The sequence below is a fragment of the Pteropus alecto genome, unplaced genomic scaffold (genome assembly GCF_000325575.1).
Source record: "Pteropus alecto unplaced genomic scaffold, ASM32557v1 scaffold150, whole genome shotgun sequence".
In the NCBI taxonomy this organism is placed as follows: Eukaryota; Metazoa; Chordata; class Mammalia; order Chiroptera; family Pteropodidae; genus Pteropus; species Pteropus alecto.
In genome coordinates this window covers 1243470-1256588 of record NW_006429686.1, presented here as the reverse complement: position 1 = coordinate 1256588, position 13119 = coordinate 1243470, and the positions used below count along the sequence as shown (strand labels likewise).

General features: G+C 35.7%; 1 protein-coding gene and 1 pseudogene across 1 annotated transcript in view; one reads left to right on the top strand and one right to left on the bottom strand.

Moving 5' to 3' along the window:
- The window catches only part of IL1RAPL2 (interleukin 1 receptor accessory protein like 2), a 608417-nt gene that overhangs the window by 178724 nt on the left and 416574 nt on the right, over positions 1–13119 (top strand). The gene's annotated exons all lie outside the window — the stretch shown is intronic.
- Positions 82–203, bottom strand: LOC112471293 (annotated as a pseudogene).

The following is a 13119-nucleotide window of genomic DNA, read 5'->3' as shown; positions in this document are numbered from 1 at the left end:
TTCAGGCTAGGCAACCCTTAGTTGATCTCACAGATTACAAGGAATTAGTCAGCTTACAATTCCTTATTTTTTATTTTCTTATGCTTACAGCACCTGATGATCTTCCTAGGTGGTCTCCCATCCAAGTACTAACCAGGCCCAATCCTGCTTAGCTTCCGAGATCAGATGGGATCGGGCTTGTTCAGGGCGGCATGGCCATAGAATGTATAAATGTTGATGAATATTTTCAAAGCGTAGAAGTAGCCATGAAAAAAATACTTTGTTTTGCTAAAACATTTTATATTTTAGAATTGTGCTTACTTTGAATTACCTATATGTAGAGATACGATCTTTTCAGAACTTTTCCTAATGTCTTAATCTAGCTTCCTATTGAATTCTTGGGATTTGGGAATATTTTTTCATCCACTCACATTTCTAAAATCTGCAAAATGAAACAAAACAAAACAAAAAAATCCCCCCAAAACTGTCTTTTCTTTCCTTCTCAAATTCTCAGAGTATCTCCCTCTTTTGATAGTCCAATGGTATTACATTAGTTCACGTCCTCATTAACTCTCATAGCTAATCTCTTTTCTCCAGTCTCTCTCTTTTTCTAATTTATTTAATTACTATTTATAGAATTACTTTGCCAAAACTCTTCTTCTTTAATTCAGAGACTTGTAAAGAATCCTTATTGCTTACATATCAAGACCAAACACCTGTGCATCATTCTCAAGATCTTTCAAATGCTGACTCTTGACCACAAATCTAGTATCTAGTTTTACTCTATCCCTAATATTCTATTTTGGTTAACCTAATCTTTTCATCAACTTCTACACAAGCCGTGTTGATTCCTGCCTCCAAGATTTTGCTCTTGTTATTGCACTGACACATGGTGTTCTCTCTTCTTCTCTCCATCTCTTTATATTCTCATCAACTGCCAACATTCAGCTCAAGTGCTGAATTTGCTATGAAGTTTTCTCTATTACTTCAGGCGATACTCAGTTCCACTTTCTCTGATTCCTGTGATTACAACACACATGTTAGTACTTAATTGGTCTCTATTTGATATATGTTGATTTTGTCTCTATAACCAGACTGTAATTCCTCAGAGTCTACACAGTAAGTACCCAATAATTAAATAAATATTCTTATTTGTTATTATCTAGGCACTATAGAGACTCCGTAAATTTAACATTACCTAAGTTGACTAGATAAAATATGGTAATGTGGATTTTTTCATCATTCACAAATGTATGTGCTTTCTTCAAATACACAAGTATTAACACTAGAAGAACCCAGAAACCACTTCTTCAATCAGTCTTCCTCCTTTGATTTTGAAAGTATTTTCATATGCATCCTCATTTAATCATCATAAAGAAAAGATATTTTTCTTAATCTCATTTTAGAAGTGAGAAAATAGAAGCTAAGAAGGGAAGATTATAATGTTGGAGAAATCCTTAAGTCATGACAGACAAGTAGGATATTCATAAGAGAGAAAGATGAGAAGCAAAGGAAATTAAGGCATTTTTTATTCCTGGACAGCAGTCATGATGTATCATCAGTACATTTGGTGACATATAAATAATACAAAATGGCTGGAACTTAGGATTGGTTCAAGGCAAGTAAGGGTCTGGAAATGGAGGATGCAGTTTGAAAAAACTCCTTAACATTTCTAAAATTGAGCTCATCATCTTTGCTGTTCCCTTTCCAACTAACTCCATATATCTTCCTTCTCAGTGATTTCACCTCCATCCATGTAACTTCTTAATTTTCTGAGAGAAATTCAGCTGTCATCCTAGACTCCTGTTTTTCCCCTCTCCCTGCACAGCCAGGTGCTGAATTCTGCTGAGTGTGCATTCAAATTAGACTGAGAAGTTGTTAGAAATGCAAATTCTGAGACCCAATACCGGAGCTGCTGAATCAAAAACCCTGGGGTTGGGGCCCAACTATCTGTGTTTAAGAAATCCTCCTCCAGGGTATTCTTATGCATATGAAAAGTTGAGGGCCACTGCTAAAAACATTGAGAAATTTTTGAGAGGCTTGAAGCAGGCAAGTGACCTGATAGGATATACATTTTAGAAAGGTCATTTTTATATTTATGTGTGAGATGGAATGGAAGGAAGTAAAACTGAAGGTAACAAGACCAGTTAGTAGAATAAAGTACAAAATGAGATACATGAGAAGATAGATTTATGAGATATTAGTGAGTTAAAACTGATCAATTTATATTACAATTTGGTTGCACAGGATAAAGAAGTGGATGTAGTTAGGTGACTGGTCTTTTACACTAAGTAAATATGGTGGTCATGGTTTGGTAAGAAAAATTAATGTTTTCTCTTTTCTTTTCTCTTATTTCTTTCCTTTTCTTCAAGTTGAATATTTGAGTCAGGACCTCATGAGAGAGGTCATGGCCTACAAATAAAGCTTTTGGAGTTAACAGTGTGCTAGGTGGTAACAGACATTGTATGAATGGGTTAAAAAACTCAGAAGAACATTCATGGTGAGAAGGGGACCAACAGTGGAGTTGTGGAGAACCCCAGTACTTATGGAAGGCCTTCAGAGAAGATTGAAGAATGGCTAGAGAATAAGGGAGAGAGCCAGAAAATTTATATTACGGAGGCAGGAAGATAGAATTTCAATGAGGTCAACAGTATCAAATGCCATTGACAGGTCAACTAAGATAAGAACTAATTAATTACATTTGTCATTTAGGAAGTCACTGATGTCCTTAGTAATCATACCTTCAGGGAAGTTTTAACAGCAAAAGATAGTAGTGAAGTGATGAGTGAATTGGAATAGATTAAGTTAAACTCTTAAATACAATTTGTATATGAAAAGAAGGAAAGGGAGAGGGAGTGACAGCTAGATTGAGACATAGAATCAATGGAATTTTATTTTATTAATTGAGATAATTGTGCATGTTTACAACCTGACAGAAAAAGAGTGAGTTAAGAAGGAAAGCTCAAAGACAGAGAGATAGAATGGATCCATGATGGAATAAGGCCTCAGATGATAATGAGATAAAATCCAGGGCACAGGAGTAGGTATCAGCTTGGAATAATGTGCTGTTATCTATTAATACATCTGCCTTTCTCAACTAAATTGAGAGCTTCTCAAGTGAATAGACAGTCTTTTTCAGTATTTACTATAAAAGGCTCAATAAATGTTTGTTAAATCAATGAAGACCATTTCTTTTTTCTCATCTTTATTGAAGTATAATAAACAATTAATTGCTTGTGTTTACATTGTAAAATTCAATGATTTTTTTCAGTTATAGTTGGCATACAATAACATATCAGTTTCAGTAGTTTAGCATAGGGATCAGAGATCCATATAATTTGCAAAGTGATTTCCCCACTAAATCTAGTATCCCTCTTCCCCCTTACATATTTATTACAACATTATTAACTATCTTCTCCATACTATACTCTACATCTCCATGTCTATTCTGCAGCTATCCATTTGTACCACTTAATCCTTTGCCTTTCTTGGTCCCTGCTCCCATCTAGTATCCTTCAAAATATTCTCTGTATCTATGAGTTTATTTCCGCTTTATTTATTGTTATTGATTTTATTCTTTTGATTCCACATGTACATGAAATCATGCGATATTTCTCTTTATCTGACCCAATTCATTCAACGCAATACCCTCTAGGTCTATCAAGGCAATATCTTTTTCCATCCCCTTACTTTTAGTCTGTGTGTGTCTTTTTTAATCTGAAGTGAATCTCTTGTAGGCAGCATAGGTAAAGGTCTTGTTTTCTTATGCATTCAGCCACTCTATCGTTTGGTTGGAGTACTTAATACTTTTCCATTTGAGATACTTATTGATAGGAAAGTAGTTATTACCATTCCTTATTCCTGTTTATGGTATATGTTTTTTTCTTCTTAAAGAAGTCCCTTCAACATTTTCTATAATTCTACCATGGTGATGATAAATTCTTTTAGCTTCTTTTTGTCTGGGAAGCTCTTTATCTGTCCTTCAACTCTAAATGATAGCTTTAGTAGATAAAGTATTCTTGTTTGTAGATCCTGGGTTTTCATCATGTTGAATATTTTGTGCCAAGCCATTGTGTCCTGCATGGTTTCTTTTGACAAGTCAGCTGCCAGTCTTATGGGTGCCCTGTAGTAGGTTACTAACTGCTTTTCTCTTGTTGCTTTTAAGATTCTCTCTTTGTATTTAACCTTTGTCATTTTAATTATGATGTGTCTCTGTGTGGGCCTCTTTGGGTTCCTGGTTTTTGGAACTCTCTGAGCTTCTTGGGGTTTTATGTCTGTTTCCTTCAACAGATTAGGGAAGTTTTCCATCATTATTTCTTCAAATAGCTCTTCAACTTCTTGTTTTCCTTCCAGTGCCCCTATGAAATGGATATGTTTACCTTTAATAGTGTCCCATAGGCTCCTTAAATTATTATCATAATCTTGGCTTCTTTTGTCTTACCATTCTGATTGAACTTCCTTGGCTTCCCCTACCTCTATATTGATGGTTCAATCCTCTTCTTTATCCACTCTGTTTACTCTTTTTAATATACTTTTCATCTCAGATGATGAGTTCTTCATTTTTGACTGGTTCCCTTTTTTAATTTCTATTTCCATTTTTATGTTTTTTAAATCTCTTTGTTAAAATTCTCACTGAATTCATCTACACTTACCCTAAGTTCATTGATCATTTTTATAACCAGTGTTTTGAACTCTGCATCTGTTAGATTGCTTAACTTCATTATTTCTGGATCTCTATTCTGTTCTCTCATATGGTTTCTGCTTCTTTGTCTTCCCATTTTGGCTGCCTTTCTGTGTCTACTTCTATGTACTAAACAAATATCATAAATCTCCTGGTCTTATTACTGTGGCTTTGTGTGGTAGGTGTCCAGTTGCATAGTCCTGAGAAGGGTTCAGCTGCAAGCCAAATTTATCCCCGCTCTGTGCCTCTCTGAGGCCACCTATTAAGATTCAGCAAGCAATCCACAGATACTGTGCTGACAGTTGCCTCAAAAGGCCACACCAGAAACCGAGGCCAGCTGCCACCAGTGTGAGTCTAGGCATTGCTCAGCAAGGGACACCTGACTAAGGGAGGGCACACTTGGATGTGGCATGGATGGGGCCACAAATTGGGGGAGGCAGAGTTTCAGGGAATCCTCTGGGCAGAGCAACCCCTGTTGTCCAGTTTGATGATGTCTCAGCTATGGTAGTACTGTGTCTGCACACTGCAAGCAGGGAGGGCTCAACAGAAGAACAATGGATACTGCCTGGCACTTCTGTACAGAATGAATCTCGCCTCAGCCCTCATTCTAACAACTCAGTGTCCCCCTCTCAGTCTCTGGTGCCCCACCTCGTGCAGCCAAACCAGCGCTGGTGCTCAGAGCAAGCAGTTCCATCACTGTGTATGTCCACTCCTGGACATGGCCCCTGTAAGAAGCATCCACAGGTGCCGGTTGCTGCTGCCACTGCCACAGCCTTTGTCCCACTCAGCCACTCGGGACCACACAGCCTCATGTCCTTGCCACGTCCTACCTTCTTCTGTTGCAGGGTGATTTCTTAGATTTCCCTCTAGTTTGTGGCTTGTTCATCTAGATCTCAGGCAATTTTCCTTGCTGTTTGGTCCTTGTTTCTGTCACAACTTTGCTTTGGTTGCCAAAGAGATGAACAGAGCCTCTATCATCTATGCCACTTTTTTTCTCCCTTTTTCTTTATACTTCCTCTCTCCCCGACTTCTTCTTTGTTGGTTTTCTCTCTATAGTACATCCTCACTTCATGTTGTCACTATATTCGGTCTCTCAAGAAGATTTCATCCATGTCCAAAGTTTCTCTTTCTGAGACAGGAGAAGCTGAATTGTGACTAGATCTTTTATGCTAAGGGAAGTACTGACTAATTATACTGCCCTTGGCTTACTGTTTGCCTCTCAATTGAGCTATCATGAAAAGAATTGGGTTGACTTGGAGGGTCATGTTCCAACATGCTGCAGATACTTAATGTGCACCATTTCAATTCTTAGTCTTTCTACCAAGGCCTTTTCCAAACCATCCAATCTTAGGAACTTCTTATTTCCAGCATCCTGCTCCATTCTTTCAATAGAAAGTAACCCTTGTTTCATATCTCTGGAAAGAGCTTTAGAGAAGCTTTTTGATGATTCTGAAAAGCAAAAGAATAACTTGTCTGTCCCAATGGACTTTGTTTTGACTTTGGTGACTTGTCATTTGCTGAAAGATATAAGTAGATTTCACAGTAAAAGAAAGAATTTTGTACATAAGTTGAAGCAAGATAGTTATTTTTGTCCTAAGAGAAAAATCTGATCTAAAGATATACTTTATTTTTTTTTTATGTTTGTGATTAGGAATGACCATTTGAAATAGAAGCAGAGATGCCCAAGAGCCCAATCTCCAAAGTAGTAATTTACTATATTTATTTCAAAGTGAGGCTCAATGGCTAAATTTAGGAAATTCCTTGGAACTGAAATAATATGCTTTGGGAAGATTTGGATGTTTATTTTTTAATCCTTCTATATTTGCTTTAAGTTTTTTAATAGTTTCCTGTGAATTAAATACATTATAAATATAAGAAGTCTATTTTCACTTCATTGCCTTTATGCAACTAGAGGGTGAGTTATAATGCTGTTATAAAAAGAACATTAATCTTACTGATCTTCTTCCCCTGTCATTCTCCATAGTGCCTAACACAGTGCAGGGGAAACAGTAGAAACACAATCTTTACTTGTTGACTTGAAAGTTTACAGAAAAAAACATATTGTCCTCTATCTCCTCCTTGAGATTATCCCTGTCAATGCTATATTTAGATAATGAGTTCTTGTCTAAGTCTGGAGACAAGGTTATATCTGTGGAACAGATGCTCATTATAGTTCGCATGCATACCGAACACAAATTCAGAAAAGTAATGAGGTAATTTGTATAATCTACAGAAATGCCTTTAAAGGGACCACAAGAATAGAACTCTGAGAAACTCATCTTCCTAACTCCTCTGCCCTCTTTGGCACCACTAGTGCTCTGGGTTCCAATTCTTTGAGCCATTTTTATTTCTGTATTTTTTTTTTCATTCAATAAACTTTAAGACATTCTGTTCCTATACAGTAATGTCACTTTACTGGTTACTTTTTGTGTTTATTCTTATATTATAAGTAGAATAAAGGTCAAAAATCAATTTAAATATTACCTGTACCTACCAGGCAGTCTCCCATTATCATCACTATCGTTTTTAGAGGTGTCTTCCTTAATGCCCCAAAAGCATTATACTTCTGTCCATCACAGCACCGATAACCCTACACTGTAACTGCCTCTGATTTTTGTCTGTCTCCCGCTTAGTGAATAGACCACAGGCAAGAAGTATCTTCCATTTCTGTATCTTTTGTACCTGGTAAAATGTCTAGTGTACAATAAATATTCAATATATATTTGTTAGATGAATGAATGTGTGATGTTCCAGCATAGCCAAATTTGCTCACCCACTGTAAAGGCCTTCATTTATCTGACATTATTTTAATTATCCAACTCTATTCATTTATTTATGAGCACCTTATTATGTTTCAGACACTATAGATGACCTAATCAAGGAAAAAGTGATACTTGAGCTGAGATCTGAAAGATGACTTATCATTACCTAAGTAAAAACAAAACAAAATGTTCCAGGAAGTGAGAACATTGCCCTGCCAGGCTTGATCAGGGGCGGTAAAAGGGAGAGATGAGGCTGAAGCAGTTGGCAGGTGCTAAATCACGTAGCACTTTATATAGGCCATATTAAGGAGCTTTATCTTTATCCTGAAAGCAATGGGGAATACACCTGATCCTATAATACACCTGATCTTTATGTTGTTTTCCAAAAGCACAAAGCTTAGTCTTTGTACTTGTAACAACACTATTCTCCACTTGTATTCTAATCACCACTCCTTTTCACTCATTCAAATCATGTTAGTCATTCGGGTAGAGTTCAAGTCTTATGTCCTCCAAGATTACTTCTTGATTAATTCAGTCTAGATGGAGTAACTTTTTAATTTTTATAGCACTGATTTGTACTATTCATATATTGTTTATAATGCCTTATATATCATCTGAACTTGTGTTTTTGTATTGGTTTCATACATGTCTTTTGGCTTAAAAGACTTGTAGTAAATGTCTTCTGAATTCCTTAACTATTAATAGCCCAGTACTTTATTCATACTGCATTTCCAACATATATTGAACTATATACAAACCAGTACTTGGAATAGATGAAGAGAAATACTTTGATACCTATGCTCTTCCTGTTGACCCAAGGGCAACCATTTGAAACATGAAAGAGAAAACAATCACATCAACTGTTTTTATTGGGTATGTCATGACAATTATTTTACTGAGTTGACTTGTCACTCATTTATCAATCAGCACTTTACTCATTTAACATATTGAATACATGTTATGTGGCACCCATTGTGCAAATAGGTACTAGATAATAAAAGATGAATATAGCATGTTCTTGACTATTACAAAGCCCCAAAACATGGTATCCATAGTTATAAACAATAAGCATATTTCACTTCTCCAAAATATTAATATGTATGGGTTGAAAGTCATAATCCTTAAATAGTATGCAAATGATGCATTTCATTTTCATAGGAAATGCAGCCTCACCGTAAAATTAGAAATACAAAGTCTGGATATTGTAGGATGTATTCAGCATTAAAGTAATACAACAAAAATAATTTTCTCTGTGATTATTGTAGATATTTTTTTTCTTCTCTGTTAGGTTTCTAAATTTTTTAAATTAATTAATTAATTAATGACATTGGTTACTGAAATCCAATAAGTTTCAACTGTATACTTTAACAGTAAGGCATATATATGTTTACACTATGTGTTCACTTCCCATAATTAGATTTCTTTATGTCACCACATTTTAGAGCCCCTTAACCCCATCTACCTCCCTCCTTCCCCCTTCCCCCTTCCCCCTACTTTCTGGTAACCACTAGTCTATTGCCCATGTCCATGAGTCTCTGTTAGTCTTGTTCATTTGTTGCCTTTATGTTTATATCTCACATATAAGTGATATCGTGTGATTTTCAACTTTTTCTGTCTGGCTTATTTTGCTTAGCATGATTAAACTTGAAAACCCATATAGCAATGCTGCTTGTTTGGGGGACTCCACCTGGAGAAGTGAGGGTGAGGAGAATGGCTAGATTCCCTTGCTCCATCGTCCAGGACTTAGGCAGCACCACCTGGATGGCATCATAGTGACTCAGTGTTTAGTACATGCCAAGAACTATACCTATATATATTGTTGTGGCCTGTATAGAATAGACCAAACCAAGTACGCTCTCAAAGGCTGTTTATGAGCCGGCGGCTGTCCTGTACAAAGGAGCAGCCCCGAAATGCCAAGATACAAGGTTTTTAAACCCTAAATCCTATTCTTCCTTCTATCTTAAACACAAAGGTCTATTTTTCTCCTATTCACTACCTGTCAACCCACTGGTCAGGTGTGTAAGCGGGGAGTACAGAAGCAGAAAGCTTGTTGTTAGAATGTTATGTTCCTATGGGTGATTGCCTATGTTCCCATGGGCTATAGCCAGTGTTCCCATGGGCGATGGCCAAACAGTAATTTTCAGCTTATATACAATTGATTATTTTTCATGCCACGCAAGCAAGCAGGGTTACACAGGCTAAAATTGGCAGTTAGCGTATGAGCTCATTGTTACAAGTTTCATGATTAACAGAATGTGGTTAGGGGTTCCAGAAACTAGGCCTAAGTTATAGACTTCCTTTGTCCAGTTTCAGGTTTTAATTATTCTTTAACCCTTTCACATTTCAGCGGGCTATTACAGTGTGAGATGGTATCTTATTATGGTTTTGATTTACATTTCACTAATAGCTAGTGATGTTGAGCATCTTTTCATATATTTGTTGGCCATTTGTATGTCCTCCAGGGAGAAGTGTCTGTTCAGGTCCTCATCCCATTTATTAATTGGATGTTTTGTTTTGTTGTTGTTATTGACTTGTGTGAGTTCATTGTATATTTTGAATATTAGGCGCTTATCGGAGTCATTCCTTGCAAAAATATTTTCCCATTCAGATGGTTGTCTCTTTACCTTGTTGACGGTTTCTTTTGCTGAGCAGAAGCTTTTCAGTTTGATGTAGTCCCATTCATTTATTTTTGCTTTTACTTCTCTTGCCTTTGAGGTCAAATTCATAAAATCCTCTTTAAGTCCAAGGTCCTTGAGTTTAGTTCCTATGTTTTCTTCTATGCATTTTATTGTTTCAGGTCTTATATTCAGTTCCTTAAGCCATTTTGAGGTAATTTTGGTGTGTGATGATAGACAACCGTCTAGTTTCGTTCTTTTGCAGGTGGCTGTCCAGTCTTCCCAGCACCATTTTGAAGAAGATTTCCTTTCTTCACTGTACGTTTTTGGCTTTTTTGTCAAAAATTATTTGCCCATATAAATACGGGTTTACTTTTGGACTCTCAATTTTGTTCCACTGGTCTGTGTGTCTGTTTTGCTGCCAATACCATGCTGTTTTGATTACTGTCGCTTTGTAGTATAATTTGAATTACGGCAGAGTGATGCCTCCAGCCTCATTCTTTTTTCTCAAGATGGTTTTGGCATTTTGGGGTCTTTTATGCTTCCATACAAATCTGATTGTTTTTTATTCTATTTCTTTATAAAATGCTGGTTGGATTTTGATGGGATTTGCATTGAATTTGTATAATGCTTTAGATAATATGGTTATTCTAACTATGTTAATTCTTCCAATCCAAGAACATGGAATATCTTTCCGTTTCTTTGTATCTTCTTTCATTTCTTTTAATAGGGTCTTATAGTTTGATTATATAGGTCTTTCACATGCTTCGTTAGATTTATTCCTAGGTATTTTATTCCTTTCGTTGCAATTTCAAAAGGAATTTTTTTTTTCTACTTCACTTTCTGACACTTCATTATTAGAGTATAGGAACTCAGTGGCTTTTTGAACATTCATTTTTATATCCAGAAACTTTACTGTATTTGCTTATTGTTTCTAATAGTGTTCTTGTGGAGTCTTTAGGGTTTTCTATATAGAGAATCATCGTGACAGTTTGACTTCTTCATTTCCTATTTGGATGACTTTTATATCTTTCTCTTGCCTGATTGCCCTCGCTATGACCTCCAATGTTATATTGAATAACAGGGGCATTAGTGGAGAGCCTTGCCTTGTTCCTGATCTAAGAGGGAAGGTTTTTAGTTTTTCACCCTTAGGTATAATTTTGGCTGATACTTTGTCATATATGGCCTTTATTATGTTAAGGTACTTTCCTTCTGTATCAATTTTGTTAAGCGTTTTGAACATAAATGGATGCTGTGTCTTGTTGAAGGCTTTTTCTTCATCTATTGCTACGATTATATGATTCTTATTTTTTAATTTGTTTATGTGGTGTATCACATTAATTGATTTGTGTATGTTGAATGATCGCTGTGCCACTGGGATTAAGCCCACTTTATCTTGGTGTATAATTTTTTTTAATATGTTGCTGTATTCGGTTCACTAGTATCTTATTTAGGACTTTTGCATCTGCATTCATGTGAGTCATTGATTTGTAGTTTCCTTTTTTGTGTTATCTTTACAAGACTTTGGTATCAGGGTAATATTAGCCTCATAAAATGAGTTGGGAAATATTGCCCTCTCTTTGATTATTTGGAAGAGTTTGAGGAGAGTAGGTATTAAATCTTCTTTGAATGTTTGGTAAAATTCACTGGTGAATCCATCTGGTCCCAAACTTTTACTTTTTGGTAGGCTTTTGATGATTGTTTAAATTTCCATAATGCTGATCTATCTATTTTGATTTTCCAGTTCTTGATACAGTCTAGAAAAGTTGTATAACTCTAAGCACTGGTCGATTTCTTCTAGGTTATTAAATTAGATGTTATATACTTTTTCATAATTTTCTTGTATGATCCTTTGTATTTCTTTGGTGTCTGCTGTAATTTCCCCTCTTTCATCCCTAATTTTATTTGTGTCCTTTGTCTTTTTTCTTTAGTGAGTCTAGTCAGAGGTTTGTCAATTTTATTAACCTTTTCAAAGAATCAGCTCTTTATTACATTTACTTTTTCTATTGTTTATTTTTTTGTTTTTAATTTATTTTTTTTATGCTCTAATTTTGATTATTTCTTTCATTCTGCTGACTCTCATGCTTCATTTGTTCTTCCTTTTCTAGTTTCTTTTCTTTTCTTTTCTTTTCTTTTCTTTTTTTTTTAAGATGAAGTGTTAGTTTATTTGGGCTCATTCTTGTTTTTGGAGATAGACCTGTAATGATATGAATTTTCATTTTGTTAACACCTTTGCCATGTCCAAAAGTTTTGACATCATTATCGTTTGCTATCATTATCATCCGTTTCTATGTATCTCTTGATCTCTCCTTTTATTTCTTCTCTCACCCAGTTATTTTTCAGTAGTATGTTGTTAATCTCCATGTATTTGTAGTCCTTCCCACTTTCTTTTCACAGCTGACTTCTAGTTTTAAAGCATTATGATCAGAGAATAAGGCTGGTATGATTTCAACCCTCTTATATTTGTTGAGGCTATCTCTGTGTCCCAGTATGTGGTCAGTCCCTGAGAATGTTCCATGCTCACTAGACAAGAATAAGTAAGCAGCTGTTTGGGGATAAAAGTCTCTGTAAAGGTCATTTATGTCTAGTTAGTCTAATATGTCATTTAAAGATGTTACATACCTATTGATTTTCTGTTTGAGTGATCTGTCCATATCTGACAGTAGGGTTTTTAAATCCCCTACTGTGATAGTGCTTTGATCTGTTTCCTCCTTTAGTTCTGTTAGTAATTGCTTTATATATTTTGGGGCTCCCCTATTGGTAGCATAGATATTAGGAAGTGTTATGTCTTCTTGGTGCATGATTCCCTTTATCATTATGAAGTGTCCCTCAGTATCTTTCTTTACCTTTTTTTTAATCTGAAGTCTATTTTGTCCGATATTAGTACCGCTACTCCCGCTTTTCTCTGAATGTCATTTGCTTGAAATATCATTTTACATCCTTTCACTTTGAGTCTATATTTGTCTTTGGAGCTGAGCTGTGTCTCCTGGAGGCAGTATATGGCTGAGTTTTGTTTTTTGATCAATTCTGCAACTCTGTGCCTTTTTTTGGTAAGTTCCGTCCATTTACATTTAGGGTGCTT